The sequence below is a fragment of the Lissotriton helveticus genome, chromosome 11, assembly GCF_964261635.1.
Source record: "Lissotriton helveticus chromosome 11, aLisHel1.1, whole genome shotgun sequence".
NCBI classification, from domain to species: Eukaryota; Metazoa; Chordata; class Amphibia; order Caudata; family Salamandridae; genus Lissotriton; species Lissotriton helveticus.
This window is the reverse complement of record NC_136072.1, coordinates 39,216,591-39,241,000: the sequence shown is the minus strand read 5'-3', so window position 1 is coordinate 39,241,000 and position 24,410 is coordinate 39,216,591. Positions and strand designations below refer to the sequence as shown.

General features: G+C 43.9%; 19 non-coding genes across 19 annotated transcripts; all 19 read right to left on the bottom strand.

The window, feature by feature from the left end:
* Positions 1-535: 535 nt before the first annotated feature.
* Positions 536-607, bottom strand: TRNAG-UCC (transfer RNA glycine (anticodon UCC)). The gene has a single exon. It is a non-coding gene; the product is annotated as a tRNA-Gly (tRNA).
* Positions 608-1,506: 899 nt separating this feature from the next.
* TRNAG-UCC (transfer RNA glycine (anticodon UCC)) lies at positions 1,507-1,578 on the bottom strand. The gene has a single exon. It is a non-coding gene; the product is annotated as a tRNA-Gly (tRNA).
* Positions 1,579-3,090: 1,512 nt separating this feature from the next.
* Positions 3,091-3,162, bottom strand: TRNAG-UCC (transfer RNA glycine (anticodon UCC)). Its single transcript has one exon. It is a non-coding gene; the product is annotated as a tRNA-Gly (tRNA).
* An 899-nt stretch (positions 3,163-4,061) lies between these two features.
* On the bottom strand, positions 4,062-4,133 carry TRNAG-UCC (transfer RNA glycine (anticodon UCC)). The gene has a single exon. It is a non-coding gene; the product is annotated as a tRNA-Gly (tRNA).
* A 1,512-nt stretch (positions 4,134-5,645) lies between these two features.
* Positions 5,646-5,717, bottom strand: TRNAG-UCC (transfer RNA glycine (anticodon UCC)). The gene has a single exon. It is a non-coding gene; the product is annotated as a tRNA-Gly (tRNA).
* An 899-nt stretch (positions 5,718-6,616) lies between these two features.
* Positions 6,617-6,688, bottom strand: TRNAG-UCC (transfer RNA glycine (anticodon UCC)). The gene has a single exon. It is a non-coding gene; the product is annotated as a tRNA-Gly (tRNA).
* Positions 6,689-8,200: 1,512 nt separating this feature from the next.
* On the bottom strand, positions 8,201-8,272 carry TRNAG-UCC (transfer RNA glycine (anticodon UCC)). The gene has a single exon. It is a non-coding gene; the product is annotated as a tRNA-Gly (tRNA).
* Positions 8,273-9,171: 899 nt separating this feature from the next.
* Positions 9,172-9,243, bottom strand: TRNAG-UCC (transfer RNA glycine (anticodon UCC)). Its single transcript has one exon. It is a non-coding gene; the product is annotated as a tRNA-Gly (tRNA).
* Positions 9,244-10,755: 1,512 nt separating this feature from the next.
* On the bottom strand, positions 10,756-10,827 carry TRNAG-UCC (transfer RNA glycine (anticodon UCC)). Its single transcript has one exon. It is a non-coding gene; the product is annotated as a tRNA-Gly (tRNA).
* Positions 10,828-11,726: 899 nt separating this feature from the next.
* Positions 11,727-11,798, bottom strand: TRNAG-UCC (transfer RNA glycine (anticodon UCC)). The gene has a single exon. It is a non-coding gene; the product is annotated as a tRNA-Gly (tRNA).
* A 1,512-nt stretch (positions 11,799-13,310) lies between these two features.
* TRNAG-UCC (transfer RNA glycine (anticodon UCC)) lies at positions 13,311-13,382 on the bottom strand. Its single transcript has one exon. It is a non-coding gene; the product is annotated as a tRNA-Gly (tRNA).
* Positions 13,383-14,281: 899 nt separating this feature from the next.
* TRNAG-UCC (transfer RNA glycine (anticodon UCC)) lies at positions 14,282-14,353 on the bottom strand. The gene has a single exon. It is a non-coding gene; the product is annotated as a tRNA-Gly (tRNA).
* Positions 14,354-15,865: 1,512 nt separating this feature from the next.
* Positions 15,866-15,937, bottom strand: TRNAG-UCC (transfer RNA glycine (anticodon UCC)). Its single transcript has one exon. It is a non-coding gene; the product is annotated as a tRNA-Gly (tRNA).
* Positions 15,938-16,836: 899 nt separating this feature from the next.
* Positions 16,837-16,908, bottom strand: TRNAG-UCC (transfer RNA glycine (anticodon UCC)). The gene has a single exon. It is a non-coding gene; the product is annotated as a tRNA-Gly (tRNA).
* Positions 16,909-18,420: 1,512 nt separating this feature from the next.
* Positions 18,421-18,492, bottom strand: TRNAG-UCC (transfer RNA glycine (anticodon UCC)). The gene has a single exon. It is a non-coding gene; the product is annotated as a tRNA-Gly (tRNA).
* Positions 18,493-19,391: 899 nt separating this feature from the next.
* On the bottom strand, positions 19,392-19,463 carry TRNAG-UCC (transfer RNA glycine (anticodon UCC)). The gene has a single exon. It is a non-coding gene; the product is annotated as a tRNA-Gly (tRNA).
* Positions 19,464-20,975: 1,512 nt separating this feature from the next.
* Positions 20,976-21,047, bottom strand: TRNAG-UCC (transfer RNA glycine (anticodon UCC)). Its single transcript has one exon. It is a non-coding gene; the product is annotated as a tRNA-Gly (tRNA).
* Positions 21,048-21,946: 899 nt separating this feature from the next.
* TRNAG-UCC (transfer RNA glycine (anticodon UCC)) lies at positions 21,947-22,018 on the bottom strand. Its single transcript has one exon. It is a non-coding gene; the product is annotated as a tRNA-Gly (tRNA).
* Positions 22,019-23,530: 1,512 nt separating this feature from the next.
* TRNAG-UCC (transfer RNA glycine (anticodon UCC)) lies at positions 23,531-23,602 on the bottom strand. The gene has a single exon. It is a non-coding gene; the product is annotated as a tRNA-Gly (tRNA).
* Positions 23,603-24,410: the final 808 nt, after the last annotated feature.

Sequence of the window (24,410 nt, the reverse complement as noted above, 5' to 3'; positions counted from 1 at the left end):
ATGCAAATTTCAAGCATCCAACCTTCCTGCTGCAGTGAGAGGCTCTTTCCATGGACATCTGCCTCTTGGATTCCTCTCAACTTGCCTTCTGATAAAACATTTTGTGAGCTGCAGTTACCTTCGACAGCTACGAGGTGGCGCTACATTCAGGTCAGAGCACAAGTATGCAAAAATGTTACGGACTTTGGCCAGATTTATCGGTGGGTCTTGCATATTTTTTTCAGAGGCTAGAAATTGCCTAGAAATGCTTTTTAACATAGAGATGCTGGAGGTATAATGTCTGGTCGGGCCTCAGCCCTTTCATTGCCTGCCCAAAATAACATATTTATTACCAGCACATGTGAATGGCGACTCTGCTTTATGAAACTTATCATATATTAGGACAATGAATATAGCAGAAGGGGCGATTGAGATGTTTGCCTACGTATTTTTTAATTTCTATATATATGGCTGATTAATCTGTTCATGATATTTCCATTTTGTGACATGTTGAACTAAAATATATCCTGCTTGCAGAATACATAAGTATTTGCACTGCGTTGGCCGGGAATCGAACCCGGGTCAACTGCTTGGAAGGCAGCTATGCTCACCACTATACCACCAACGCCCTCTGTCATTTATGCTTATTATTGTGTCTCTTTACTTTCAAAGTAAAGGGTGGATCCTTTGACGATCCCTCTCTTGTATTTCAGCAGACACAGATAGTTGAGAAGTCTTTTCTCACATAGCTGGCGCAAGCTTGCGCTTTTCCTTTCTGGCAGCGTGGAAATGACAGCTTGGTCCTTGGAAGGAAAATAAAGCAAATTTAGCAGAGGATGGTTTCGATCCATCGACCTCTGGGTTATGGGCCCAGCACGCTTCCGCTGCGCCACTCTGCTCCTCTGTGAAAGTGTTCTCTTTATGCAGATGAGGAGCATTCAGTGGAGTGACGTGGGCGTTCGGGACGTGAGAGGACGTTGGACAGGAAACTATGCAAATTTGAAGCATCCAACCTTCCTGCTGTAGTCAGAGGCTCTTTCTATGGACATCTGCCTCTTGGATTCCTCTCAACTTGCCATCTTATGAAACATTTTGTGAGCTGCAGTTACCTCCGATGGCTACAAGGTGGCGCTACATTCAGGTGAGAGCACAAGTATGCCCAAAATGTTAGTGACTTTTGCCAGATTTATCGGTGGATCTTGCATATTTTTTTCAGAGGCTAGATATTGCCTAGAAATGCTTTTTAACATAGAGATGCTGGAGTTATAATGTCTGGTCGGGCCTCAGCCCTTTCATTGTCTGCCCACTGTAACATATTTATTACCAGCACATGTGAGTGGTGACTCTGCTTTATGGAACTTATCATATATTAGGGCAATGAATATAGCAGAAGGGGCGATCGAGATGTTTGCCTACGTATTTGTTTATTTTTTTATATCTGGCTGATTAATCTGTTCATGATATTTCCATGTTGTGACATATTGCATTAAAATATATCCAGCTTGCAGAATATATAAGTATTTGTACTGCGTTGGCCGGGAATCGAACCCGGGTCAACTGCTTGGAAGGCAGCTATGCTCACCACTATACCACCAACGCCCTATGATCTGTATGCTCTCGGTTCTAAACATTACGACCCTGAGTGCAATGTCTATCTTGCACCAGCTTCAACGGTGCATTTGGTTTAGATACCAACATGAAAAGCAGTAGAAAGTTTTTAGCAGAGGGTAAGGAACTGGGATTGAAACCAAGGTCAAAGCTGTGCGGAAGAGAAGAATGGAAAGCAGTAGTACAAATAATAGATATGAACATATAGATGCAGCATGGGAAGCAAAGCAGGGAAGAGAAAGAGAGAACATTCCAGGAAATGCCCAGGAGATAGATAATAGCACAACTAAAAGGGAAGAATGAAATTCAAAGCATGCCCAGAAAAGTGTTTGAAGGTCCCACCAGTCATTTATGCTTATTATTGTGTGTCTTTACTTTCAAAGTACAGGGTGGATCCTTTTACGATCCCTCTCTTGTATTTCAGCAGACACAGATAGTTGAGAAGTCTTTTCTCACATAGCTGGCAAAAGCTTGCGCTTTTACTTGCTGGCAGCCTGGGAATGACAGCTTGGTCCTTGGAAGAAAAATCAAGCAAAATTAGCAGAGGATGGTTTCGATCCATCGACCTCTGGGTTATGGGCCCAGCACACTTCCGCTGCGCCACTCTGCTCCGTTGTGAAAGTGTTCTCTTTATGCAAATAAGGAGCATTCAGCAGAGTAGAGTGGGATTGGTCGGGCTCTCACCTCATTTGCCTAAGTATATCGCAAGGCATGCTGGGTGCAGAAAAACTTAATCTTCCCCTCTAACAATCAGTCATAACTGAAAGCCAGACACTCTCAGGCACTAGCCGTTTCAAACATTTATCAAGACAGCAGCTCTTGAACCCTCTATATCTCTCTCTGTGATACTAGCGCTAACATGCTCAGGATTTGGCTTTACCTGGGAGCCAGAGATCTACCCGGTGAGGGCTTGCCCGGTGTGAGGCTTTTGAGCGTTTGGGAGCGTTCGGGACGTTGGACAGGAAACTATGCAAATTTCAAGCATCCAACCTTCCTGCTGCAGTGAGAGGCTCTTTCCATGGACATCTGCCTCTTGGATTCCTCTCAACTTACCTTCTGATAAAACATTTTGTGAGCTGCAGTTACCTTCGACAGCTACGAGGTGGCGCTACATTCAGGTCAGAGCACAAGTATGCAAAAATGTTACGGACTTTGGCCAGATTTATCGGTGGGTCTTGCATATTTTTTTCAGAGGCTAGAAATTGCCTAGAAATGCTTTTTAACATAGAGATGCTGGAGGTATAATGTCTGGTCGGGCCTCAGCCCTTTCATTGCCTGCCCAAAATAACATATTTATTACCAGCACATGTGAATGGCGACTCTGCTTTATGAAACTTATCATATATTAGGACAATGAATATAGCAGAAGGGGCGATTGAGATGTTTGCCTACGTATTTTTTAATTTCTATATATATGGCTGATTAATCTGTTCATGATATTTCCATTTTGTGACATGTTGAACTAAAATATATCCTGCTTGCAGAATACATAAGTATTTGCACTGCGTTGGCCGGGAATCGAACCCGGGTCAACTGCATGGAAGGCAGCTATGCTCACCACTATACCACCAACGCCCTCTGTCATTTATGCTTATTATTGTGTCTCTTTACTTTCAAAGTAAAGGGTGGATCCTTTGACGATCCCTCTCTTGTATTTCAGCAGACACAGATAGTTGAGAAGTCTTTTCTCACATAGCTGGCGCAAGCTTGCGCTTTTCCTTTCTGGCAGCGTGGAAATGACAGCTTGGTCCTTGGAAGGAAAATAAAGCAAATTTAGCAGAGTATGGTTTCGATCCATCGACCTCTGGGTTATGGGCCCAGCACGCTTCCGCTGCGCCACTCTGCTCCTCTGTGAAAGTGTTCTCTTTATGCAGATGAGGAGCATTCAGTGGAGTGACGTGGGCGTTCGGGACGTGAGAGGACGTTGGACAGGAAACTATGCAAATTTGAAGCATCCAACCTTCCTGCTGTAGTCAGAGGCTCTTTCTATGGACATCTGCCTCTTGGATTCCTCTCAACTTGCCCTCTTATGAAACATTTTGTGAGCTGCAGTTACCTCCGATGGCTACAAGGTGGCGCTACATTCAGGTGAGAGCACACGTATGCCCAAAATGTTAGTGACTTTTGCCAGATTTATCGGTGGATCTTGCATATTTTTTTCAGAGGCTAGATATTGCCTAGAAATGCTTTTTAACATAGAGATGCTGGAGTTATAATGTCTGGTCGGGCCTCAGCCCTTTCATTGTCTGCCCACTGTAACATATTTATTACCAGCACATGTGAGTGGTGACTCTGCTTTATGGAACTTATCATATATTAGGGCAATGAATATAGCAGAAGGGGCGATCGAGATGTTTGCCTACGTATTTGTTTATTTTTTTATATCTGGCTGATTAATCTGTTCATGATATTTCCATTTTGTGACATATTGCATTAAAACATATCCAGCTTGCAGAATATATAAGTATTTGTACTGCGTTGGCCGGGAATCGAACCCGGGTCAACTGCTTGGAAGGCAGCTATGCTCACCACTATACCACCAACGCCCTATGATCTGTATGCTCTCGGTTCTAAACATTACGATCCTGAGTGCAATGTCTATCTTGCACCAGCTTCAACGGTGCATTTGGTTTAGATACCAACATGAAAAGCAGTAGAAAGTTTTTAGCAGAGGGTAAGGAACTGGGATTGAAACCAAGGTCAAAGCTGTGCGGAAGAGAAGAATGGAAAGCAGTAGTACAAATAATAGATATGAACATATAGATGCAGCATGGGAAGCAAAGCAGGGAAGAGAAAGAGAGAACATTCCAGGAAATGCCCAGGAGATAGATAATAGCACAACTAAAAGGGAAGAATGAAATTCAAAGCATGCCCAGAAAAGTGTTTGAAGGTCCCACCAGTCATTTATGCTTATTATTGTGTGTCTTTACTTTCAAAGTACAGGGTGGATCCTTTTACGATCCCTCTCTTGTATTTCAGCAGACACAGATAGTTGAGAAGTCTTTTCTCACATAGCTGGCAAAAGCTTGCGCTTTTACTTGCTGGCAGCCTGGGAATGACAGCTTGGTCCTTGGAAGAAAAATCAAGCAAAATTAGCAGAGGATGGTTTCGATCCATCGACCTCTGGGTTATGGGCCCAGCACGCTTCCGCTGCGCCACTCTGCTCCGTTGTGAAAGTGTTCTCTTTATGCAAATAAGGAGCATTCAGCAGAGTAGAGTGGGATTGGTCGGGCTCTCACCTCATTTGCCTAAGTATATCGCAAGGCATGCTGGGTGCAGAAAAACTTAATCTTCCCCTCTCACAATCAGTCATAACTGAAAGCCAGACACTCTCAGGCACTAGCCGTTTCAAACATTTATCAAGACAGCAGCTCTTGAACCCTCTATATCTCTCTCTGTGATACTAGCGCTAACATGCTCAGGATTTGGCTTTACCTGGGAGCCAGAGATCTACCCGGTGAGGGCTTGCCCGGTGTGAGGCTTTTGAGCGTTTGGGAGCGTTCGGGACGTTGGACAGGAAACTATGCAAATTTCAAGCATCCAACCTTCCTGCTGCAGTGAGAGGCTCTTTCCATGGACATCTGCCTCTTGGATTCCTCTCAACTTGCCTTCTGATAAAACATTTTGTGAGCTGCAGTTACCTTCGACAGCTACGAGGTGGCGCTACATTCAGGTCAGAGCACAAGTATGCAAAAATGTTACGGACTTTGGCCAGATTTATCGGTGGGTCTTGCATATTTTTTTCAGAGGCTAGAAATTGCCTAGAAATGCTTTTTAACATAGAGATGCTGGAGGTATAATGTCTGGTCGGGCCTCAGCCCTTTCATTGCCTGCCCAAAATAACATATTTATTACCAGCACATGTGAATGGCGACTCTGCTTTATGAAACTTATCATATATTAGGACAATGAATATAGCAGAAGGGGCGATTGAGATGTTTGCCTACGTATTTTTTAATTTCTATATATATGGCTGATTAATCTGTTCATGATATTTCCATTTTGTGACATGTTGAACTAAAATATATCCTGCTTGCAGAATACATAAGTATTTGCACTGCGTTGGCCGGGAATCGAACCCGGGTCAACTGCTTGGAAGGCAGCTATGCTCACCACTATACCACTAACGCCCTCTGTCATTTATGCTTATTATTGTGTCTCTTTACTTTCAAAGTAAAGGGTGGATCCTTTGACGATCCCTCTCTTGTATTTCAGCAGACACAGATAGTTGAGAAGTCTTTTCTCACATAGCTGGCGCAAGCTTGCGCTTTTCCTTTCTGGCAGCGTGGAAATGACAGCTTGGTCCTTGGAAGGAAAATAAAGCAAATTTAGCAGAGGATGGTTTCGATCCATCGACCTCTGGGTTATGGGCCCAGCACGCTTCCGCTGCGCCACTCTGCTCCTCTGTGAAAGTGTTCTCTTTATGCAGATGAGGAGCATTCAGTGGAGTGACGTGGGCGTTCGGGACGTGAGAGGACGTTGGACAGGAAACTATGCAAATTTGAAGCATCCAACCTTCCTGCTGTAGTCAGAGGCTCTTTCTATGGACATCTGCCTCTTGGATTCCTCTCAACTTGCCCTCTTATGAAACATTTTGTGAGCTGCAGTTACCTCCGATGGCTACAAGGTGGCGCTACATTCAGGTGAGAGCACACGTATGCCCAAAATGTTAGTGACTTTTGCCAGATTTATCGGTGGATCTTGCATATTTTTTTCAGAGGCTAGATATTGCCTAGAAATGCTTTTTAACATAGAGATGCTGGAGTTATAATGTCTGGTCGGGCCTCAGCCCTTTCATTGTCTGCCCACTGTAACATATTTATTACCAGCACATGTGAGTGGTGACTCTGCTTTATGGAACTTATCATATATTAGGGCAATGAATATAGCAGAAGGGGCGATCGAGATGTTTGCCTACGTATTTGTTTATTTTTTTATATCTGGCTGATTAATCTGTTCATGATATTTCCATTTTGTGACATATTGCATTAAAATATATCCAGCTTGCAGAATATATAAGTATTTGTACTGCGTTGGCCGGGAATCGAACCCGGGTCAACTGCTTGGAAGGCAGCTATGCTCACCACTATACCACCAACGCCCTATGATCTGTATGCTCTCGGTTCTAAACATTACGATCCTGAGTGCAATGTCTATCTTGCACCAGCTTCAACGGTGCATTTGGTTTAGATACCAACATGAAAAGCAGTAGAAAGTTTTTAGCAGAGGGTAAGGAACTGGGATTGAAACCAAGGTCAAAGCTGTGCGGAAGAGAAGAATGGAAAGCAGTAGTACAAATAATAGATATGAACATATAGATGCAGCATGGGAAGCAAAGCAGGGAAGAGAAAGAGAGAACATTCCAGGAAATGCCCAGGAGATAGATAATAGCACAACTAAAAGGGAAGAATGAAATTCAAAGCATGCCCAGAAAAGTGTTTGAAGGTCCCACCAGTCATTTATGCTTATTATTGTGTGTCTTTACTTTCAAAGTACAGGGTGGATCCTTTTACGATCCCTCTCTTGTATTTCAGCAGACACAGATAGTTGAGAAGTCTTTTCTCACATAGCTGGCAAAAGCTTGCGCTTTTACTTGCTGGCAGCCTGGGAATGACAGCTTGGTCCTTGGAAGAAAAATCAAGCAAAATTAGCAGAGGATGGTTTCGATCCATCGACCTCTGGGTTATGGGCCCAGCACGCTTCCGCTGCGCCACTCTGCTCCGTTGTGAAAGTGTTCTCTTTATGCAAATAAGGAGCATTCAGCAGAGTAGAGTGGGATTGGTCGGGCTCTCACCTCATTTGCCTAAGTATATCGCAAGGCATGCTGGGTGCAGAAAAACTTAATCTTCCCCTCTCACAATCAGTCATAACTGAAAGCCAGACACTCTCAGGCACTAGCCGTTTCAAACATTTATCAAGACAGCAGCTCTTGAACCCTCTATATCTCTCTCTGTGATACTAGCGCTAACATGCTCAGGATTTGGCTTTACCTGGGAGCCAGAGATCTACCCGGTGAGGGCTTGCCCGGTGTGAGGCTTTTGAGCGTTTGGGAGCGTTCGGGACGTTGGACAGGAAACTATGCAAATTTCAAGCATCCAACCTTCCTGCTGCAGTGAGAGGCTCTTTCCATGGACATCTGCCTCTTGGATTCCTCTCAACTTGCCTTCTGATAAAACATTTTGTGAGCTGCAGTTACCTTCGACAGCTACGAGGTGGCGCTACATTCAGGTCAGAGCACAAGTATGCAAAAATGTTACGGACTTTGGCCAGATTTATCGGTGGGTCTTGCATATTTTTTTCAGAGGCTAGAAATTGCCTAGAAATGCTTTTTAACATAGAGATGCTGGAGGTATAATGTCTGGTCGGGCCTCAGCCCTTTCATTGCCTGCCCAAAATAACATATTTATTACCAGCACATGTGAATGGCGACTCTGCTTTATGAAACTTATCATATATTAGGACAATGAATATAGCAGAAGGGGCGATTGAGATGTTTGCCTACGTATTTTTTAATTTCTATATATATGGCTGATTAATCTGTTCATGATATTTCCATTTTGTGACATGTTGAACTAAAATATATCCTGCTTGCAGAATACATAAGTATTTGCACTGCGTTGGCCGGGAATCGAACCCGGGTCAACTGCTTGGAAGGCAGCTATGCTCACCACTATACCACTAACGCCCTCTGTCATTTATGCTTATTATTGTGTCTCTTTACTTTCAAAGTAAAGGGTGGATCCTTTGACGATCCCTCTCTTGTATTTCAGCAGACACAGATAGTTGAGAAGTCTTTTCTCACATAGCTGGCGCAAGCTTGCGCTTTTCCTTTCTGGCAGCGTGGAAATGACAGCTTGGTCCTTGGAAGGAAAATAAAGCAAATTTAGCAGAGGATGGTTTCGATCCATCGACCTCTGGGTTATGGGCCCAGCACGCTTCCGCTGCACCACTCTGCTCCTCTGTGAAAGTGTTCTCTTTATGCAGATGAGGAGCATTCAGTGGAGTGACGTGGGCGTTCGGGACGTGAGAGGACGTTGGACAGGAAACTATGCAAATTTGAAGCATCCAACCTTCCTGCTGTAGTCAGAGGCTCTTTCTATGGACATCTGCCTCTTGGATTCCTCTCAACTTGCCCTCTTATGAAACATTTTGTGAGCTGCAGTTACCTCCGATGGCTACAAGGTGGCGCTACATTCAGGTGAGAGCACAAGTATGCCCAAAATGTTAGTGACTTTTGCCAGATTTATCGGTGGATCTTGCATATTTTTTTCAGAGGCTAGATATTGCCTAGAAATGCTTTTTAACATAGAGATGCTGGAGTTATAATGTCTGGTCGGGCCTCAGCCCTTTCATTGTCTGCCCACTGTAACATATTTATTACCAGCACATGTGAGTGGTGACTCTGCTTTATGGAACTTATCATATATTAGGGCAATGAATATAGCAGAAGGGGCGATCGAGATGTTTGCCTACGTATTTGTTTATTTTTTTATATCTGGCTGATTAATCTGTTCATGATATTTCCATTTTGTGACATATTGCATTAAAATATATCCAGCTTGCAGAATATATAAGTATTTGTACTGCGTTGGCCGGGAATCGAACCCGGGTCAACTGCTTGGAAGGCAGCTATGCTCACCACTATACCACCAACGCCCTATGATCTGTATGCTCTCGGTTCTAAACATTACGATCCTGAGTGCAATGTCTATCTTGCACCAGCTTCAACGGTGCATTTGGTTTAGATACCAACATGAAAAGCAGTAGAAAGTTTTTAGCAGAGGGTAAGGAACTGGGATTGAAACCAAGGTCAAAGCTGTGCGGAAGAGAAGAATGGAAAGCAGTAGTACAAATAATAGATATGAACATATAGATGCAGCATGGGAAGCAAAGCAGGGAAGAGAAAGAGAGAACATTCCAGGAAATGCCCAGGAGATAGATAATAGCACAACTAAAAGGGAAGAATGAAATTCAAAGCATGCCCAGAAAAGTGTTTGAAGGTCCCACCAGTCATTTATGCTTATTATTGTGTGTCTTTACTTTCAAAGTACAGGGTGGATCCTTTTACGATCCCTCTCTTGTATTTCAGCAGACACAGATAGTTGAGAAGTCTTTTCTCACATAGCTGGCAAAAGCTTGCGCTTTTACTTGCTGGCAGCCTGGGAATGACAGCTTGGTCCTTGGAAGAAAAATCAAGCAAAATTAGCAGAGGATGGTTTCGATCCATCGACCTCTGGGTTATGGGCCCAGCACGCTTCCGCTGCGCCACTCTGCTCCGTTGTGAAAGTGTTCTCTTTATGCAAATAAGGAGCATTCAGCAGAGTAGAGTGGGATTGGTCGGGCTCTCACCTCATTTGCCTAAGTATATCGCAAGGCATGCTGGGTGCAGAAAAACTTAATCTTCCCCTCTCACAATCAGTCATAACTGAAAGCCAGACACTCTCAGGCACTAGCCGTTTCAAACATTTATCAAGACAGCAGCTCTTGAACCCTCTATATCTCTCTCTGTGATACTAGCGCTAACATGCTCAGGATTTGGCTTTACCTGGGAGCCAGAGATCTACCCGGTGAGGGCTTGCCCGGTGTGAGGCTTTTGAGCGTTTGGGAGCGTTGTGGACGTTGGACAGGAAACTATGCAAATTTCAAGCATCCAACCTTCCTGCTGCAGTGAGAGGCTCTTTCCATGGACATCTGCCTCTTGGATTCCTCTCAACTTGCCTTCTGATAAAACATTTTGTGAGCTGCAGTTACCTTCGACAGCTACGAGGTGGCGCTACATTCAGGTCAGAGCACAAGTATGCAAAAATGTTACGGACTTTGGCCAGATTTATCGGTGGGTCTTGCATATTTTTTTCAGAGGCTAGAAATTGCCTAGAAATGCTTTTTAACATAGAGATGCTGGAGGTATAATGTCTGGTCGGGCCTCAGCCCTTTCATTGCCTGCCCAAAATAACATATTTATTACCAGCACATGTGAATGGCGACTCTGCTTTATGAAACTTATCATATATTAGGACAATGAATATAGCAGAAGGGGCGATTGAGATGTTTGCCTACGTATTTTTTAATTTCTATATATATGGCTGATTAATCTGTTCATGATATTTCCATTTTGTGACATGTTGAACTAAAATATATCCTGCTTGCAGAATACATAAGTATTTGCACTGCGTTGGCCGGGAATCGAACCCGGGTCAACTGCTTGGAAGGCAGCTATGCTCACCACTATACCACCAACGCCCTCTGTCATTTATGCTTATTATTGTGTCTCTTTACTTTCAAAGTAAAGGGTGGATCCTTTGACGATCCCTCTCTTGTATTTCAGCAGACACAGATAGTTGAGAAGTCTTTTCTCACATAGCTGGCGCAAGCTTGCGCTTTTCCTTTCTGGCAGCGTGGAAATGACAGCTTGGTCCTTGGAAGGAAAATAAAGCAAAATTAGCAGAGGATGGTTTCGATCCATCGACCTCTGGGTTATGGGCCCAGCACGCTTCCGCTGCGCCACTCTGCTCCTCTGTGAAAGTGTTCTCTTTATGCAGATGAGGAGCATTCAGTGGAGTGACGTGGGCGTTCGGGACGTGAGAGGACGTTGGACAGGAAACTATGCAAATTTGAAGCATCCAACCTTCCTGCTGTAGTCAGAGGCTCTTTCTATGGACATCTGCCTCTTGGATTCCTCTCAACTTGCCCTCTTATGAAACATTTTGTGAGCTGCAGTTACCTCCGATGGCTACAAGGTGGCGCTACATTCAGGTGGGAGCACAAGTATGCCCAAAATGTTAGTGACTTTTGCCAGATTTATCGGTGGATCTTGCATATTTTTTTCAGAGGCTAGATATTGCCTAGAAATGCTTTTTAACATAGAGATGCTGGAGTTATAATGTCTGGTCGGGCCTCAGCCCTTTCATTGTCTGCCCACTGTAACATATTTATTACCAGCACATGTGAGTGGTGACTCTGCTTTATGGAACTTATCATATATTAGGGCAATGAATATAGCAGAAGGGGCGATCGAGATGTTTGCCTACGTATTTGTTTATTTTTTTATATCTGGCTGATTAATCTGTTCATGATATTTCCATTTTGTGACATATTGCATTAAAATATATCCAGCTTGCAGAATATATAAGTATTTGTACTGCGTTGGCCGGGGGTCGAACCCGGGTCAACTGCTTGGAAGGCAGCTATGCTCACCACTATACCACCAACGCCCTATGATCTGTATGCTCTCGGTTCTAAACATTACGACCCTGAGTGCAATGTCTATCTTGCACCAGCTTCAACGGTGCATTTGGTTTAGATACCAACATGAAAAGCAGTAGAAAGTTTTTAGCAGAGGGTAAGGAACTGGGATTGTAACCAAGGTCAAAGCTGTGCGGAAGAGAAGAATGGAAAGCAGTAGTACAAATAATAGATATGAACATATAGATGCAGCATGGGAAGCAAAGCAGGGAAGAGAAAGAGAGAACATTCCAGGAAATGCCCAGGAGATAGATAATAGCACAACTAAAAGGGAAGAATGAAATTCAAAGCATGCCCAGAAAAGTGTTTGAAGGTCCCACCAGTCATTTATGCTTATTATTGTGTGTCTTTACTTTCAAAGTACAGGGTGGATCCTTTTACGATCCCTCTCTTGTATTTCAGCAGACACAGATAGTTGAGAAGTCTTTTCTCACATAGCTGGCAAAAGCTTGCGCTTTTACTTGCTGGCAGCCTGGGAATGACAGCTTGGTCCTTGGAAGAAAAATCAAGCAAAATTAGCAGAGGATGGTTTCGATCCATCGACCTCTGGGTTATGGGCCCAGCACGCTTCCGCTGCGCCACTCTGCTCCGTTGTGAAAGTGTTCTCTTTATGCAAATAAGGAGCATTCAGCAGAGTAGAGTGGGATTGGTCGGGCTCTCACCTCATTTGCCTAAGTATATCGCAAGGCATGCTGGGTGCAGAAAAACTTAATCTTCCCCTCTCACAATCAGTCATAACTGAAAGCCAGACACTCTCAGGCACTAGCCGTTTCAAACATTTATCAAGACAGCAGCTCTTGAACCCTCTATATCTCTCTCTGTGATACTAGCGCTAACATGCTCAGGATTTGGCTTTACCTGGGAGCCAGAGATCTACCCGGTGAGGGCTTGCCCGGTGTGAGGCTTTTGAGCGTTTGGGAGCGTTGTGGACGTTGGACAGGAAACTATGCAAATTTCAAGCATCCAACCTTCCTGCTGCAGTGAGAGGCTCTTTCCATGGACATCTGCCTCTTGGATTCCTCTCAACTTGCCTTCTGATAAAACATTTTGTGAGCTGCAGTTACCTTCGACAGCTACGAGGTGGCGCTACATTCAGGTCAGAGCACAAGTATGCAAAAATGTTACGGACTTTGGCCAGATTTATCGGTGGGTCTTGCATATTTTTTTCAGAGGCTAGAAATTGCCTAGAAATGCTTTTTAACATAGAGATGCTGGAGGTATAATGTCTGGTCGGGCCTCAGCCCTTTCATTGCCTGCCCAAAATAACATATTTATTACCAGCACATGTGAATGGCGACTCTGCTTTATGAAACTTATCATATATTAGGACAATGAATATAGCAGAAGGGGCGATTGAGATGTTTGCCTACGTATTTTTTAATTTCTATATATATGGCTGATTAATCTGTTCATGATATTTCCATTTTGTGACATGTTGAACTAAAATATATCCTGCTTGCAGAATACATAAGTATTTGCACTGCGTTGGCCGGGAATCGAACCCGGGTCAACTGCTTGGAAGGCAGCTATGCTCACCACTATACCACCAACGCCCTCTGTCATTTATGCTTATTATTGTGTCTCTTTACTTTCAAAGTAAAGGGTGGATCCTTTGACGATCCCTCTCTTGTATTTCAGCAGACACAGATAGTTGAGAAGTCTTTTCTCACATAGCTGGCGCAAGCTTGCGCTTTTCCTTTCTGGCAGCGTGGAAATGACAGCTTGGTCCTTGGAAGGAAAATAAAGCAAAATTAGCAGAGGATGGTTTCGATCCATCGACCTCTGGGTTATGGGCCCAGCACGCTTCCGCTGCGCCACTCTGCTCCTCTGTGAAAGTGTTCTCTTTATGCAGATGAGGAGCATTCAGTGGAGTGACGTGGGCGTTCGGGACGTGAGAGGACGTTGGACAGGAAACTATGCAAATTTGAAGCATCCAACCTTCCTGCTGTAGTCAGAGGCTCTTTCTATGGACATCTGCCTCTTGGATTCCTCTCAACTTGCCCTCTTATGAAACATTTTGTGAGCTGCAGTTACCTCCGATGGCTACAAGGTGGCGCTACATTCAGGTGGGAGCACAAGTATGCCCAAAATGTTAGTGACTTTTGCCAGATTTATCGGTGGATCTTGCATATTTTTTTCAGAGGCTAGATATTGCCTAGAAATGCTTTTTAACATAGAGATGCTGGAGTTATAATGTCTGGTCGGGCCTCAGCCCTTTCATTGTCTGCCCACTGTAACATATTTATTACCAGCACATGTGAGTGGTGACTCTGCTTTATGGAACTTATCATATATTAGGGCAATGAATATAGCAGAAGGGGCGATCGAGATGTTTGCCTACGTATTTGTTTATTTTTTTATATCTGGCTGATTAATCTGTTCATGATATTTCCATTTTGTGACATATTGCATTAAAATATATCCAGCTTGCAGAATATATAAGTATTTGTACTGCGTTGGCCGGGAGTCGAACCCGGGTCAACTGCTTGGAAGGCAGCTATGCTCACCACTATACCACCAACGCCCTATGATCTGTATGCTCTCGGTTCTAAACATTACGACCCTGAGTGCAATGTCTATCTTGCACCAGCTTCAACGGTGCATTTGGTTTAGATACCAACATGAAAAGCAGTAGAAAGTTTTTAGCAGAGGGTAAGGAACTGGGATTGTAACCAAGGTCAAAGCTGTGCGGAAGAGAAGAATGGAAAGCAGTAGTACAAATAATAGATATGAACATATAGATGCAGCATGGGAAGCAAAGCAGGGAAGAGAAAGAGAGAACATTCCAGGAAATGCCCAGGAGATAGATAATAGCACAACTAAAAGGGAAGAATGAAATTCAAAGCATGCCCAGAAAAGTGTTTGAAGGTCCCACCAGTCATTTATGCTTATTATTGTGTGTCTTTACTTTCAAAGTACAGGGTGGATCCTTTTACGATCCCTCTCTTGTATTTCAGCAGACACAGATAGTTGAGAAGTCTTTTCTCACATAGCTGGCAAAAGCTTGCGCTTTTACTTGCTGGCAGCCTGGGAATGACAGCTTGGTCCTTGGAAGAAAAATCAAGCAAAATTAGCAGAGGATGGTTTCGATCCATCGACCTCTGGGTTATGGGCCCAGCACGCTTCCGCTGCGCCACTCTGCTCCGTTGTGAAAGTGTTCTCTTTATGCAAATAAGGAGCATTCAGCAGAGTAGAGTGGGATTGGTCGGGCTCTCACCTCATTTGCCTAAGTATATCGCAAGGCATGCTGGGTGCAGAAAAACTTAATCTTCCCCTCTCACAATCAGTCATAACTGAAAGCCAGACACTCTCAGGCACTAGCCGTTTCAAACATTTATCAAGACAGCAGCTCTTGAACCCTCTACATCTCTCTCTGTGATACTAGCGCTAACATGCTCAGGATTTGGCTTTACCTGGGAGCCAGAGATCTACCCGGTGAGGGCTTGCCCGGTGTGAGGCTTTTGAGCGTTTGGGAGCGTTCGGGACGTTGGACAGGAAACTATGCAAATTTCAAGCATCCAACCTTCCTGCTGCTGTGAGAGGCTCTTTCCATGGACATCTGCCTCTTGGATTCCTCTCAACTTGCCTTCTGATAAAACATTTTGTGAGCTGCAGTTACCTTCGACAGCTACGAGGTGGCGCTACATTCAGGTCAGAGCACAAGTATGCAAAAATGTTACGGACTTTGGCCAGATTTATCGGTGGGTCTTGCATATTTTTTTCAGAGGCTAGAAATTGCCTAGAAATGCTTTTTAACATAGAGATGCTGGAGGTATAATGTCTGGTCGGGCCTCAGCCCTTTCATTGCCTGCCCAAAATAACATATTTATTACCAGCACATGTGAATGGCGACTCTGCTTTATGAAACTTATCATATATTAGGACAATGAATATAGCAGAAGGGGCGATTGAGATGTTTGCCTACGTATTTTTTAATTTCTATATATATGGCTGATTAATCTGTTCATGATATTTCCATTTTGTGACATGTTGAACTAAAATATATCCTGCTTGCAGAATACATAAGTATTTGCACTGCGTTGGCCGGGAATCGAACCCGGGTCAACTGCTTGGAAGGCAGCTATGCTCACCACTATACCACTAACGCCCTCTGTCATTTATGCTTATTATTGTGTCTCTTTACTTTCAAAGTAAAGGGTGGATCCTTTGACGATCCCTCTCTTGTATTTCAGCAGACACAGATAGTTGAGAAGTCTTTTCTCACATAGCTGGCGCAAGCTTGCGCTTTTCCTTTCTGGCAGCGTGGAAATGACAGCTTGGTCCTTGGAAGGAAAATAAAGCAAATTTAGCAGAGGATGGTTTCGATCCATCGACCTCTGGGTTATGGGCCCAGCACGCTTCCGCTGCGCCACTCTGCTCCTCTGTGAAAGTGTTCTCTTTATGCAGATGAGGAGCATTCAGTGGAGTGACGTGGGCGTTCGGGACGTGAGAGGACGTTGGACAGGAAACTATGCAAATTTGAAGCATCCAACCTTCCTGCTGTAGTCAGAGGCTCTTTCTATGGACATCTGCCTCTTGGATTCCTCTCAACTTGCCCTCTTATGAAACATTTTGTGAGCTGCAGTTACCTCCGATGGCTACAAGGTGGCGCTACATTCAGGTGAGAGCACACGTATGCCCAAAATGTTAGTGACTTTTGCCAGATTTATCGGTGGATCTTGCATATTTTTTTCAGAGGCTAGATATTGCCTAGAAATGCTTTTTAACATAGAGATGCTGGAGTTATAATGTCTGGTCGGGCCTCAGCCCTTTCATTGTCTGCCCACTGTAACATATTTATTACCAGCACATGTGAGTGGTGACTCTGCTTTATGGAACTTATCATATATTAGGGCAATGAATATAGCAGAAGGGGCGATCGAGATGTTTGCCTACGTATTTGTTTATTTTTTTATATCTGGCTGATTAATCTGTTCATGATATTTCCATTTTGTGACATATTGCATTAAAATATATCCAGCTTGCAGAATATATAAGTATTTGTACTGCGTTGGCCGGGAATCGAACCCGGGTCAACTGCTTGGAAGGCAGCTATGCTCACCACTATACCACCAACGCCCTATGATCTGTATGCTCTCGGTTCTAAACATTACGATCCTGAGTGCAATGTCTATCTTGCACCAGCTTCAACGGTGCATTTGGTTTAGATACCAACATGAAAAGCAGTAGAAAGTTTTTAGCAGAGGGTAAGGAACTGGGATTGAAACCAAGGTCAAAGCTGTGCGGAAGAGAAGAATGGAAAGCAGTAGTACAAATAATAGATATGAACATATAGATGCAGCATGGGAAGCAAAGCAGGGAAGAGAAAGAGAGAACATTCCAGGAAATGCCCAGGAGATAGATAATAGCACAACTAAAAGGGAAGAATGAAATTCAAAGCATGCCCAGAAAAGTGTTTGAAGGTCCCACCAGTCATTTATGCTTATTATTGTGTGTCTTTACTTTCAAAGTACAGGGTGGATCCTTTTACGATCCCTCTCTTGTATTTCAGCAGACACAGATAGTTGAGAAGTCTTTTCTCACATAGCTGGCAAAAGCTTGCGCTTTTACTTGCTGGCAGCCTGGGAATGACAGCTTGGTCCTTGGAAGAAAAATCAAGCAAAATTAGCAGAGGATGGTTTCGATCCATCGACCTCTGGGTTATGGGCCCAGCACGCTTCCGCTGCGCCACTCTGCTCCGTTGTGAAAGTGTTCTCTTTATGCAAATAAGGAGCATTCAGCAGAGTAGAGTGGGATTGGTCGGGCTCTCACCTCATTTGCCTAAGTATATCGCAAGGCATGCTGGGTGCAGAAAAACTTAATCTTCCCCTCTCACAATCAGTCATAACTGAAAGCCAGACACTCTCAGGCACTAGCCGTTTCAAACATTTATCAAGACAGCAGCTCTTGAACCCTCTATATCTCTCTCTGTGATACTAGCGCTAACATGCTCAGGATTTGGCTTTACCTGGGAGCCAGAGATCTACCCGGTGAGGGCTTGCCCGGTGTGAGGCTTTTGAGCGTTTGGGAGCGTTCGGGACGTTGGACAGGAAACTATGCAAATTTCAAGCATCCAACCTTCCTGCTGCAGTGAGAGGCTCTTTCCATGGACATCTGCCTCTTGGATTCCTCTCAACTTGCCTTCTGATAAAACATTTTGTGAGCTGCAGTTACCTTCGACAGCTACGAGGTGGCGCTACATTCAGGTCAGAGCACAAGTATGCAAAAATGTTACGGACTTTGGCCAGATTTATCGGTGGGTCTTGCATATTTTTTTCAGAGGCTAGAAATTGCCTAGAAATGCTTTTTAACATAGAGATGCTGGAGGTATAATGTCTGGTCGGGCCTCAGCCCTTTCATTGCCTGCCCAAAATAACATATTTATTACCAGCACATGTGAATGGCGACTCTGCTTTATGAAACTTATCATATATTAGGACAATGAATATAGCAGAAGGGGCGATTGAGATGTTTGCCTACGTATTTTTTAATTTCTATATATATGGCTGATTAATCTGTTCATGATATTTCCATTTTGTGACATGTTGAACTAAAATATATCCTGCTTGCAGAATACATAAGTATTTGCACTGCGTTGGCCGGGAATCGAACCCGGGTCAACTGCTTGGAAGGCAGCTATGCTCACCACTATACCACTAACGCCCTCTGTCATTTATGCTTATTATTGTGTCTCTTTACTTTCAAAGTAAAGGGTGGATCCTTTGACGATCCCTCTCTTGTATTTCAGCAGACACAGATAGTTGAGAAGTCTTTTCTCACATAGCTGGCGCAAGCTTGCGCTTTTCCTTTCTGGCAGCGTGGAAATGACAGCTTGGTCCTTGGAAGGAAAATAAAGCAAATTTAGCAGAGGATGGTTTCGATCCATCGACCTCTGGGTTATGGGCCCAGCACGCTTCCGCTGCACCACTCTGCTCCTCTGTGAAAGTGTTCTCTTTATGCAGATGAGGAGCATTCAGTGGAGTGACGTGGGCGTTCGGGACGTGAGAGGACGTTGGACAGGAAACTATGCAAATTTGAAGCATCCAACCTTCCTGCTGTAGTCAGAGGCTCTTTCTATGGACATCTGCCTCTTGGATTCCTCTCAACTTGCCCTCTTATGAAACATTTTGTGAGCTGCAGTTACCTCCGATGGCTACAAGGTGGCGCTACATTCAGGTGAGAGCACAAGTATGCCCAAAATGTTAGTGACTTTTGCCAGATTTATCGGTGGATCTTGCATATTTTTTTCAGAGGCTAGATATTGCCTAGAAATGCTTTTTAACATAGAGATGCTGGAGTTATAATGTCTGGTCGGGCCTCAGCCCTTTCATTGTCTGCCCACTGTAACATATTTATTACCAGCACATGTGAGTGGTGACTCTGCTTTATGGAACTTATCATATATTAGGGCAATGAATATAGCAGAAGGGGCGATCGAGATGTTTGCCTACGTATTTGTTTATTTTTTTATATCTGGCTGATTAATCTGTTCATGATATTTCCATTTTGTGACATATTGCATTAAAATATATCCAGCTTGCAGAATATATAAGTATTTGTACTGCGTTGGCCGGGAATCGAACCCGGGTCAACTGCTTGGAAGGCAGCTATGCTCACCACTATACCACCAACGCCCTATGATCTGTATGCTCTCGGTTCTAAACATTACGATCCTGAGTGCAATGTCTATCTTGCACCAGCTTCAACGGTGCATTTGGTTTAGATACCAACATGAAAAGCAGTAGAAAGTTTTTAGCAGAGGGTAAGGAACTGGGATTGAAACCAAGGTCAAAGCTGTGCGGAAGAGAAGAATGGAAAGCAGTAGTACAAATAATAGATATGAACATATAGATGCAGCATGGGAAGCAAAGCAGGGAAGAGAAAGAGAGAACATTCCAGGAAATGCCCAGGAGATAGATAATAGCACAACTAAAAGGGAAGAATGAAATTCAAAGCATGCCCAGAAAAGTGTTTGAAGGTCCCACCAGTCATTTATGCTTATTATTGTGTGTCTTTACTTTCAAAGTACAGGGTGGATCCTTTTACGATCCCTCTCTTGTATTTCAGCAGACACAGATAGTTGAGAAGTCTTTTCTCACATAGCTGGCAAAAGCTTGCGCTTTTACTTGCTGGCAGCCTGGGAATGACAGCTTGGTCCTTGGAAGAAAAATCAAGCAAAATTAGCAGAGGATGGTTTCGATCCATCGACCTCTGGGTTATGGGCCCAGCACGCTTCCGCTGCGCCACTCTGCTCCGTTGTGAAAGTGTTCTCTTTATGCAAATAAGGAGCATTCAGCAGAGTAGAGTGGGATTGGTCGGGCTCTCACCTCATTTGCCTAAGTATATCGCAAGGCATGCTGGGTGCAGAAAAACTTAATCTTCCCCTCTCACAATCAGTCATAACTGAAAGCCAGACACTCTCAGGCACTAGCCGTTTCAAACATTTATCAAGACAGCAGCTCTTGAACCCTCTATATCTCTCTCTGTGATACTAGCGCTAACATGCTCAGGATTTGGCTTTACCTGGGAGCCAGAGATCTACCCGGTGAGGGCTTGCCCGGTGTGAGGCTTTTGAGCGTTTGGGAGCGTTGTGGACGTTGGACAGGAAACTATGCAAATTTCAAGCATCCAACCTTCCTGCTGCAGTGAGAGGCTCTTTCCATGGACATCTGCCTCTTGGATTCCTCTCAACTTGCCTTCTGATAAAACATTTTGTGAGCTGCAGTTACCTTCGACAGCTACGAGGTGGCGCTACATTCAGGTCAGAGCACAAGTATGCAAAAATGTTACGGACTTTGGCCAGATTTATCGGTGGGTCTTGCATATTTTTTTCAGAGGCTAGAAATTGCCTAGAAATGCTTTTTAACATAGAGATGCTGGAGGTATAATGTCTGGTCGGGCCTCAGCCCTTTCATTGCCTGCCCAAAATAACATATTTATTACCAGCACATGTGAATGGCGACTCTGCTTTATGAAACTTATCATATATTAGGACAATGAATATAGCAGAAGGGGCGATTGAGATGTTTGCCTACGTATTTTTTAATTTCTATATATATGGCTGATTAATCTGTTCATGATATTTCCATTTTGTGACATGTTGAACTAAAATATATCCTGCTTGCAGAATACATAAGTATTTGCACTGCGTTGGCCGGGAATCGAACCCGGGTCAACTGCTTGGAAGGCAGCTATGCTCACCACTATACCACCAACGCCCTCTGTCATTTATGCTTATTATTGTGTCTCTTTACTTTCAAAGTAAAGGGTGGATCCTTTGACGATCCCTCTCTTGTATTTCAGCAGACACAGATAGTTGAGAAGTCTTTTCTCACATAGCTGGCGCAAGCTTGCGCTTTTCCTTTCTGGCAGCGTGGAAATGACAGCTTGGTCCTTGGAAGGAAAATAAAGCAAAATTAGCAGAGGATGGTTTCGATCCATCGACCTCTGGGTTATGGGCCCAGCACGCTTCCGCTGCGCCACTCTGCTCCTCTGTGAAAGTGTTCTCTTTATGCAGATGAGGAGCATTCAGTGGAGTGACGTGGGCGTTCGGGACGTGAGAGGACGTTGGACAGGAAACTATGCAAATTTGAAGCATCCAACCTTCCTGCTGTAGTCAGAGGCTCTTTCTATGGACATCTGCCTCTTGGATTCCTCTCAACTTGCCCTCTTATGAAACATTTTGTGAGCTGCAGTTACCTCCGATGGCTACAAGGTGGCGCTACATTCAGGTGGGAGCACAAGTATGCCCAAAATGTTAGTGACTTTTGCCAGATTTATCGGTGGATCTTGCATATTTTTTTCAGAGGCTAGATATTGCCTAGAAATGCTTTTTAACATAGAGATGCTGGAGTTATAATGTCTGGTCGGGCCTCAGCCCTTTCATTGTCTGCCCACTGTAACATATTTATTACCAGCACATGTGAGTGGTGACTCTGCTTTATGGAACTTATCATATATTAGGGCAATGAATATAGCAGAAGGGGCGATCGAGATGTTTGCCTACGTATTTGTTTATTTTTTTATATCTGGCTGATTAATCTGTTCATGATATTTCCATTTTGTGACATATTGCATTAAAATATATCCAGCTTGCAGAATATATAAGTATTTGTACTGCGTTGGCCGGGGGTCGAACCCGGGTCAACTGCTTGGAAGGCAGCTATGCTCACCACTATACCACCAACGCCCTATGATCTGTATGCTCTCGGTTCTAAACATTACGACCCTGAGTGCAATGTCTATCTTGCACCAGCTTCAACGGTGCATTTGGTTTAGATACCAACATGAAAAGCAGTAGAAAGTTTTTAGCAGAGGGTAAGGAACTGGGATTGTAACCAAGGTCAAAGCTGTGCGGAAGAGAAGAATGGAAAGCAGTAGTACAAATAATAGATATGAACATATAGATGCAGCATGGGAAGCAAAGCAGGGAAGAGAAAGAGAGAACATTCCAGGAAATGCCCAGGAGATAGATAATAGCACAACTAAAAGGGAAGAATGAAATTCAAAGCATGCCCAGAAAAGTGTTTGAAGGTCCCACCAGTCATTTATGCTTATTATTGTGTGTCTTTACTTTCAAAGTACAGGGTGGATCCTTTTACGATCCCTCTCTTGTATTTCAGCAGACACAGATAGTTGAGAAGTCTTTTCTCACATAGCTGGCAAAAGCTTGCGCTTTTACTTGCTGGCAGCCTGGGAATGACAGCTTGGTCCTTGGAAGAAAAATCAAGCAAAATTAGCAGAGGATGGTTTCGATCCATCGACCTCTGGGTTATGGGCCCAGCACGCTTCCGCTGCGCCACTCTGCTCCGTTGTGAAAGTGTTCTCTTTATGCAAATAAGGAGCATTCAGCAGAGTAGAGTGGGATTGGTCGGGCTCTCACCTCATTTGCCTAAGTATATCGCAAGGCATGCTGGGTGCAGAAAAACTTAATCTTCCCCTCTCACAATCAGTCATAACTGAAAGCCAGACACTCTCAGGCACTAGCCGTTTCAAACATTTATCAAGACAGCAGCTCTTGAACCCTCTATATCTCTCTCTGTGATACTAGCGCTAACATGCTCAGGATTTGGCTTTACCTGGGAGCCAGAGATCTACCCGGTGAGGGCTTGCCCGGTGTGAGGCTTTTGAGCGTTTGGGAGCGTTGTGGACGTTGGACAGGAAACTATGCAAATTTCAAGCATCCAACCTTCCTGCTGCAGTGAGAGGCTCTTTCCATGGACATCTGCCTCTTGGATTCCTCTCAACTTGCCTTCTGATAAAACATTTTGTGAGCTGCAGTTACCTTCGACAGCTACGAGGTGGCGCTACATTCAGGTCAGAGCACAAGTATGCAAAAATGTTACGGACTTTGGCCAGATTTATCGGTGGGTCTTGCATATTTTTTTCAGAGGCTAGAAATTGCCTAGAAATGCTTTTTAACATAGAGATGCTGGAGGTATAATGTCTGGTCGGGCCTCAGCCCTTTCATTGCCTGCCCAAAATAACATATTTATTACCAGCACATGTGAATGGCGACTCTGCTTTATGAAACTTATCATATATTAGGACAATGAATATAGCAGAAGGGGCGATTGAGATGTTTGCCTACGTATTTTTTAATTTCTATATATATGGCTGATTAATCTGTTCATGATATTTCCATTTTGTGACATGTTGAACTAAAATATATCCTGCTTGCAGAATACATAAGTATTTGCACTGCGTTGGCCGGGAATCGAACCCGGGTCAACTGCTTGGAAGGCAGCTATGCTCACCACTATACCACCAACGCCCTCTGTCATTTATGCTTATTATTGTGTCTCTTTACTTTCAAAGTAAAGGGTGGATCCTTTGACGATCCCTCTCTTGTATTTCAGCAGACACAGATAGTTGAGAAGTCTTTTCTCACATAGCTGGCGCAAGCTTGCGCTTTTCCTTTCTGGCAGCGTGGAAATGACAGCTTGGTCCTTGGAAGGAAAATAAAGCAAAATTAGCAGAGGATGGTTTCGATCCATCGACCTCTGGGTTATGGGCCCAGCACGCTTCCGCTGCGCCACTCTGCTCCTCTGTGAAAGTGTTCTCTTTATGCAGATGAGGAGCATTCAGTGGAGTGACGTGGGCGTTCGGGACGTGAGAGGACGTTGGACAGGAAACTATGCAAATTTGAAGCATCCAACCTTCCTGCTGTAGTCAGAGGCTCTTTCTATGGACATCTGCCTCTTGGATTCCTCTCAACTTGCCCTCTTATGAAACATTTTGTGAGCTGCAGTTACCTCCGATGGCTACAAGGTGGCGCTACATTCAGGTGGGAGCACAAGTATGCCCAAAATGTTAGTGACTTTTGCCAGATTTATCGGTGGATCTTGCATATTTTTTTCAGAGGCTAGATATTGCCTAGAAATGCTTTTTAACATAGAGATGCTGGAGTTATAATGTCTGGTCGGGCCTCAGCCCTTTCATTGTCTGCCCACTGTAACATATTTATTACCAGCACATGTGAGTGGTGACTCTGCTTTATGGAACTTATCATATATTAGGGCAATGAATATAGCAGAAGGGGCGATCGAGATGTTTGCCTACGTATTTGTTTATTTTTTTAT